The 7,500-nt window shown below is 54.8% G+C and overlaps 3 non-coding genes across 3 annotated transcripts in view; all 3 read right to left on the bottom strand.

The window, feature by feature from the left end:
* LOC126332627 (large subunit ribosomal RNA) overlaps nucleotides 1–1,476 on the bottom strand; it is a 4,222-nt gene extending 2,746 nt beyond the window's left edge. Inside the window, exon 1 of the ribosomal RNA XR_007563811.1 lies at nucleotides 1–1,476. This exon is cut by the window's left edge and continues 2,746 nt beyond it. This is a non-coding gene — a ribosomal RNA (large subunit ribosomal RNA).
* A 188-nt stretch (nucleotides 1,477–1,664) lies between these two features.
* LOC126332630 (5.8S ribosomal RNA) lies at nucleotides 1,665–1,819 on the bottom strand. Its single transcript, XR_007563814.1, has one exon. It is a non-coding gene; the product is annotated as a 5.8S ribosomal RNA (ribosomal RNA).
* Nucleotides 1,820–2,188: 369 nt separating this feature from the next.
* Nucleotides 2,189–4,081, bottom strand: LOC126332632 (small subunit ribosomal RNA). Its single transcript, XR_007563816.1, has one exon. It is a non-coding gene; the product is annotated as a small subunit ribosomal RNA (ribosomal RNA).
* Nucleotides 4,082–7,500: the final 3,419 nt, after the last annotated feature.

Genomic DNA, 7,500 nt, shown 5'->3' with positions numbered 1-7,500 from the left:
TCTGCTTACCAAAAGTGGCCCACTTGGCACTCCGATCCGAGTCGTTTGCTCGCGGCTTCAGCATATCAAGCAAGCCGGAGATCTCACCCATTTAAAGTTTGAGAATAGGTTGAGGTCGTTTCGGCCCCAAGGCCTCTAATCATTCGCTTTACCGGATGAGACTCGTACGAGCACCAGCTATCCTGAGGGAAACTTCGGAGGGAACCAGCTACTAGATGGTTCGATTAGTCTTTCGCCCCTATACCCAGCTCCGACGATCGATTTGCACGTCAGAATCGCTACGGACCTCCATCAGGGTTTCCCCTGACTTCGTCCTGGCCAGGCATAGTTCACCATCTTTCGGGTCCCAACGTGTACGCTCTAGGTGCGCCTCACCTCGCAATGAGGACGAGACGCCCCGGGAGTGCGGAGGCCGCCGCCCCGTGAAGGGCGGGGAAGCCCCATCCTCCCTCGGCCCGCGCAAGGCGAGACCTTCACTTTCATTACGCCTTTAGGTTTCGTACAGCCCAATGACTCGCGCACATGTTAGACTCCTTGGTCCGTGTTTCAAGACGGGTCGTGAAATTGTCCAAAGCTGAAGCGCCGCTGACGGGAGCGATTATTCCGCCCGAGAGCATCCCGAGCCAACAGCGGCGCGGGTCCGGGGCCGGGCCAGGTAGGTCCGTCATCCGGGAAGAACCGCGCGCGCTTGCCGGGAGCCCGAGCGCCCAAAGGGGCGAATCGACTCCTCCAGATATACCGCCGAGCAGCCAGCCAGGACACCGGGGCTCTGACCAACAGACGCGAACCGAGGCCCGCGGAAGGACAGGCTGCGCACCCGGGCCGTAGGCCGGCACCCAGCGGGTCGCGACGTCCTACTAGGGGAGAAGTGCGGCCCACCGCACACCGGAACGGCCCCACCCCGCGGCGAGTGGAAAGGCAACCGGACACGACCCCGCCGCGGATTGCTCCGCGCGGGCGGCCGGCCCCATCTGCCGAGGGCGGGGGCCAGTGGCCGGATGGGCGTGAATCTCACCCGTTCGACCTTTCAGACTTCTCACGTTTACCCCAGAACGGTTTCACGTACTTTTGAACTCTCTCTTCAAAGTTCTTTTCAACTTTCCCTCACGGTACTTGTTCGCTATCGGTCTCGTGGTCATATTTAGTCTCAGATGGAGTTTACCACCCACTTGGAGCTGCACTCTCAAGCAACCCGACTCGAAGGAGAGGTCCCGCCGACGCTCGCACCGGCCGCTACGGGCCTGGCACCCTCTACGGGCCGTGGCCTCATTCAAGTTGGACTTGGGCTCGGCGCGAGGCGTCGGGGTAGTGGACCCTCCCAAACACCACATGCCACGACAGGCGGCAGCCTGCGGGGTTCGGTGCTGGACTCTTCCCTGTTCGCTCGCCGCTACTGGGGGAATCCTTGTTAGTTTCTTTTCCTCCGCTTAGTAATATGCTTAAATTCAGCGGGTAGTCTCGCCTGCTCTGAGGTCGTTGTACGAGGTGTCGCACGCCACACCGCCAGCCGGCTGTGCACGCTACCGAGAAAGTACCGGTATGCGAACCGCCAGGCGACGGGCGCGCATCGCACGTTTAAGGAGACGCGGCCGGCCACACAGGCGACCACGACACTCCCACGTCTCCGAAGCGGGACAAACGCCGCGCGCTTCAGTATACGTAGCCGACCCTCAGCCAGACGTGGCCCGGGAACGGAATCCATGGACCGCAATGTGCGTTCGAAACGTCGATGTTCATGTGTCCTGCAGTTCACATGTCGACGCGCAATTTGCTGCGTTCTTCATCGACCCACGAGCCGAGTGATCCACCGTCCTGGGTGATCTTTTCCTTTTCAGTCTCCCACTGTCTCTTTCAAGACAGCAGCATTTGCGGGACTGAGGCGTCTGACGGCCCCTGTTCCACTATTTTTTTGTGTCCAACGGCCTCACAGCCGATGGGCGTCGTACGGCTCCACACCGGGGCGGACAGGCACTCGGGCGAACGTCATTCAAAACCGGCGCCAGGCGCCAGGTACCGCAGGCCAGCCGCTCCAGAGCTTCAGCGCTCGTACCACACAACAACAACAACACTTCCGCTAGTTTTGAGAGGCACGCGTGGTTCCGCACGCGGCGCACGGCCACTGCCGTACAGGTAGCGTGTTGCGCGACACGACACGACACGCACATCGAAAGACATGCAGTCTAGTCGGTAATGATCCTTCCGCAGGTTCACCTACGGAAACCTTGTTACGACTTTTACTTCCTCTAAATGATCAAGTTTGGTCATCTTTCCGGTAGCATCGGCAACGACAGAGTCGATGCCGCGTACCAGTCCGAAGACCTCACTAAATCATTCAATCGGTAGTAGCGACGGGCGGTGTGTACAAAGGGCAGGGACGTAATCAACGCGAGCTTATGACTCGCGCTTACTGGGAATTCCTCGTTCATGGGGAACAATTGCAAGCCCCAATCCCTAGCACGAAGGAGGTTCAGCGGGTTACCCCGACCTTTCGGCCTAGGAAGACACGCTGATTCCTTCAGTGTAGCGCGCGTGCGGCCCAGAACATCTAAGGGCATCACAGACCTGTTATTGCTCAATCTCGTGCGGCTAGAAGCCGCCTGTCCCTCTAAGAAGAAAAGTAATCGCTGACAGCACGAAGGATGTCACGCGACTAGTTAGCAGGCTAGAGTCTCGTTCGTTATCGGAATTAACCAGACAAATCGCTCCACCAACTAAGAACGGCCATGCACCACCACCCACCGAATCAAGAAAGAGCTATCAATCTGTCAATCCTTCCGGTGTCCGGGCCTGGTGAGGTTTCCCGTGTTGAGTCAAATTAAGCCGCAGGCTCCACTCCTGGTGGTGCCCTTCCGTCAATTCCTTTAAGTTTCAGCTTTGCAACCATACTTCCCCCGGAACCCAAAAGCTTTGGTTTCCCGGAGGCTGCCCGCCGAGTCATCGGAGGAACTGCGGCGGATCGCTGGCTGGCATCGTTTATGGTTAGAACTAGGGCGGTATCTGATCGCCTTCGAACCTCTAACTTTCGTTCTTGATTAATGAAAACATACTTGGCAAATGCTTTCGCTTCTGTTCGTCTTGCGACGATCCAAGAATTTCACCTCTAACGTCGCAATACGAATGCCCCCGCCTGTCCCTATTAATCATTACCTCGGGTTCCGAAAACCAACAAAATAGAACCGAGGTCCTATTCCATTATTCCATGCACACAGTATTCAGGCGGGCTTGCCTGCTTTAAGCACTCTAATTTGTTCAAAGTAAACGTGCCGGCCCACCGAGACACTCAACAAAGAGCACCCTGGTAGGATTTAAACGGGGTCCGCCTCGGGACGCGAAAGCACCCCTTCGGCTCGCCCCACCGGCAGGACGTCCCACGATACATGCCAGTTAAACACCGACGGGCGGTGAACCAACAGCGTGGGACACAAATCCAACTACGAGCTTTTTAACCGCAACAACTTTAATATACGCTATTGGAGCTGGAATTACCGCGGCTGCTGGCACCAGACTTGCCCTCCAATAGATACTCGTTAAAGGATTTAAAGTGTACTCATTCCGATTACGGGGCCTCGGATGAGTCCCGTATCGTTATTTTTCGTCACTACCTCCCCGTGCCGGGAGTGGGTAATTTGCGCGCCTGCTGCCTTCCTTGGATGTGGTAGCCGTTTCTCAGGCTCCCTCTCCGGAATCGAACCCTGATTCCCCGTTACCCGTTACAACCATGGTAGGCGCAGAACCTACCATCGACAGTTGATAAGGCAGACATTTGAAAGATGCGTCGCCGGTACGAGGACCGTGCGATCAGCCCAAAGTTATTCAGAGTCACCAAGGCAAACGGACCAGACAAGCCAATCCGATTGGTTTTGATCTAATAAAAGCGTCCCTTCCATCTCTGGTCGGGACTCTGTTTGCATGTATTAGCTCTAGAATTACCACAGTTATCCAAGTAACGTGGGTACGATCTAAGGAACCATAACTGATTTAATGAGCCATTCGCGGTTTCACCTTAATGCGGCTTGTACTGAGACATGCATGGCTTAATCTTTGAGACAAGCATATGACTACTGGCAGGATCAACCAGGGAGCTGCGTCAACTAGAGCTGAGCAGCCGGCCGCCCGGGAGTGTGTCCCGGGGGCCCGCGCGAACACGCAAGCGTCCGCTCAATTATTCTGCAAACAGGAGGAGGCCGAGCTCCCCTGCACGATACACCTCGAAACCCTCTCAGGTCCCGGCGGCGCGCAGCGCCGTCCTAGGTACTTGGTCGGTTTCGAGAGAGGCGCAATCGCCCGGAGTTAGGCGAGTAGACGGTTTTAGTGCGAACACCCTTGCTCCCAACTGAGCTTGCCGCTGCCGACAGAGGCCCGGGAGCGTGCTGTCGTGGCATTGCCGGCGGGAGACAACACGCGCCACCTATGGTGACCGGCAGCTCCAACGCCAGCGCCACACAAGGGCAAAGCCCCACTTGGGTGCAGAAGCGAACTCTCCCAGCACAGCGCACGCGCCAACACGTCCGCACAACTGCGATACAAACCACCTGCGAGAACCGCTGGGGCGACCGAGCAGCAGACGGCGTCGCGGCGCCGAGTGCCAGGCGGCGGCGCATCCTCAACGCACACAGTCCTCAATCAGACCAGCACACTGCAGATGTCCACCGCGCTTCGCACCGGGCTCGGCTGAACCAACTTTGGCCGCCAGGCGCCGCGTGCAGGGTGCGCCGCAGCGTAGCTGCGCCGCCTGCCGAGCCCGTCGGCTGGCGCTCCTGCCACTCGGCGCCCCCCACCAGCCGCCTGTTGCGCGTGCGCCCACGCAGCGCGCGGCCAACACGCCGGGCGGCCCCCCTTCACCGGCCGGGAACAGTCCCACCAAGCCACCGCCGCGTATCGCTTCATACCCACATGGGCCTAGTCACGTGTGTGGATGTGGCGGGTACCGCTGAAACAACCGGTTAATAGCTGTACCGATCGTCGCCATCACAGATTCACCTCCAGCGTGAACAACCGCTCAACAACGGATTTCCAGTTCATTTGCGTATCTTGGGCAGTAAACGTAGATGTCCACCTACATTTGCGAATTCAACAATTCTTGCATGCCAGGATGTCATGTGTCACGACACGCTACATCAGACCACATACACACTGCGACATGTGCAGAAGAGAACACGTGGAAGGTGGCCCGCGCACGTATGCGATGTCCCTTCCGCGATCCACTGTCAACCGGCATCTGCGGCATGTCCCAGATATGGAACGCGGTCCACCAGGGTAGCACTTTGTGTGAGGCAATACGACAAAGTCGGAATACACGCGTCACTACATCACACGGCTCACGCTGACCTGACCTGACTCACCGCACCACCACCCCCAGCGACCCAGGGTGACATACAATGCGTTCGTACGTTCCTCCCACACGCCTCTACGGCGTACCACAGTGCAACCTAGCTGTTATTGGGAGACGAGACAAGTAGCATCGAGCACAACATATGGAAATTGAGATTCGACACCGTTGGGCACAGCCAGCGTACGGTCACACGTATCACACTACTTCACTCTGTACGTAACTACCGATGATCGGTACAGCGTGTGGGTTACGCGTACGACATCAGCGGACAATGGACACAGACCATACCACGACGTACACTGAGGGCGTCGACATCTGAACGCAACTGAACAGCTGCGAGGCTCATTTAACACTCAAACGCCAGACCGACCAGCTTGAGAGGACGGAGACACAAAGAGAGGGGCAGAGGGGGGGGGGGGGGCGATATAGTCCTATTGCAGTACAATTGACAGTGGATAGCGGGAATATGTGGAAAGTAAGCAACACTCGCAAGACATCTACATGAGGATAACAACGACACCAGAGATTCCGAGCAGTGAACTATGTTAGGCAAAGGGACAACGTGGGTTAGGTTAAGGGACAACGTGGGTTAGGTTAAGGGACAACGTGGGTTAGGTTAAGGGACAACGTGGGTTAGGTTAAGGGACAACGTGGGTTAGGTTAAGGGACAACGTGGGTTAGGTTAAGGGACAACGTGGGTTAGGTTAAGGGACAACGTGGGTTAGGTTAAGGGACAACGTGGGTTAGGTTAAGGGACAACGTGGGTTAGGTTAAGGGACAACGTGGGTTAGGTTAAGGGACAACGTGGGTTAGGTTAAGGGACAACGTGGGTTAGGTTAAGGGACAACGTGGGTTAGGTTAAGGGACAACGTGGGTTAGGTTAAGGGACAACGTGGGTTAGGTTAAGGGACAACGTGGGTTAGGTTAAGGGACAACGTGGGTTAGGTTAAGGGACAACGTGGGTTACGTTAAGGGACAACGTGGGTTACGTTAAGGGACAACGTGGGTTAGGTTAAGGGACAACGTGGGTTAGGTTAAGGGACAACGTGGGTTAGGTTAAGGGACAACGTGGGTTAGGTTAAGGGACAACGTGGGTTAGGTTAAGGGACAACGTGGGTTAGGTTAAGGGACAACGTGGGTTAGGTTAAGGGACAAATTGAGTTAGGTTAAGGGACAAATTGAGTTAGGTTAAGGGACAAATTGAGTTAGGTTAAGGGACAAATTGAGTTAGGTTAAGGGACAAATTGAGTTAGGTTAAGGGACAAATTGAGTTAGGTTAAGGGACAAATTGAGTTAGGTTAAGGGACAAATTGAGTTAGGTTAAGGGACAAATTGAGTTAGGTTAAGGGACAAATTGAGTTAGGTTAAGGGACAAATTGAGTTAGGTTAAGGGACAAATTGAGTTAGGTTAAGGGACAAATTGAGTTAGGTTAAGGGACAAATTGAGTTAGGTTAAGGGACAAATTGAGTTAGGTTAAGGGACAAATTGAGTTAGGTTAAGGGACAAATTGAGTTAGGTTAAGGGACAAATTGAGTTAGGTTAAGGGATAATCTGGTACAACCACAGTTAGGTTAAGCGATAATCTGGTACAGCCACAGTTAGGTTAAGCGATAATCTGGTACAGCCACAGTTAGGTTAAGCGATAATCTGGTACAGCCACAGTTAGGTTAAGCGATAATCTGGTACAGCCACAGTTAGGTTAAGCGATAATCTGGTACAGCCACAGTTAGGTTAAGCGATAATCTGGTACAGCCACAGTTAGGTTAAGCGATAATCTGGTACAGCCACAGTTAGGTTAAGCGATAATCTGGTACAGCCACAGTTAGGTTAAGCGATAATCTGGTACAGCCACAGTTAGGTTAAGCGATAATCTGGTACAGCCACAGTTAGGTTAAGCGATAATCTGGTACAGCCACAGTTAGGTTAAGCGATAATCTGGTACAGCCACAGTTAGGTTAAGCGATAATCTGGTACAGCCACAGTTAGGTTAAGCGATAATCTGGTACAGCCACAGTTAGGTTAAGCGATAAAGTTGGTTAAATTCGGTATTGTGTGGGAAGGGGGCAGAGAGAGAGTGGGGGGGGGGGGGGTGGATAGTTGTGGCAGTACGCGGATGCCTGAGTCACCGTCAGATATGTCACGTCGGTTCGATGCTTGTAGCAAGAGG

The sequence above is a fragment of the Schistocerca gregaria genome, unplaced genomic scaffold (assembly GCF_023897955.1).
Source record: "Schistocerca gregaria isolate iqSchGreg1 unplaced genomic scaffold, iqSchGreg1.2 ptg001485l, whole genome shotgun sequence".
Taxonomy (NCBI): Eukaryota; Metazoa; Arthropoda; class Insecta; order Orthoptera; family Acrididae; genus Schistocerca; species Schistocerca gregaria.
Note: the sequence above shows the minus strand (reverse complement) of the source record. Positions and strands in the feature narration are given on the sequence as shown.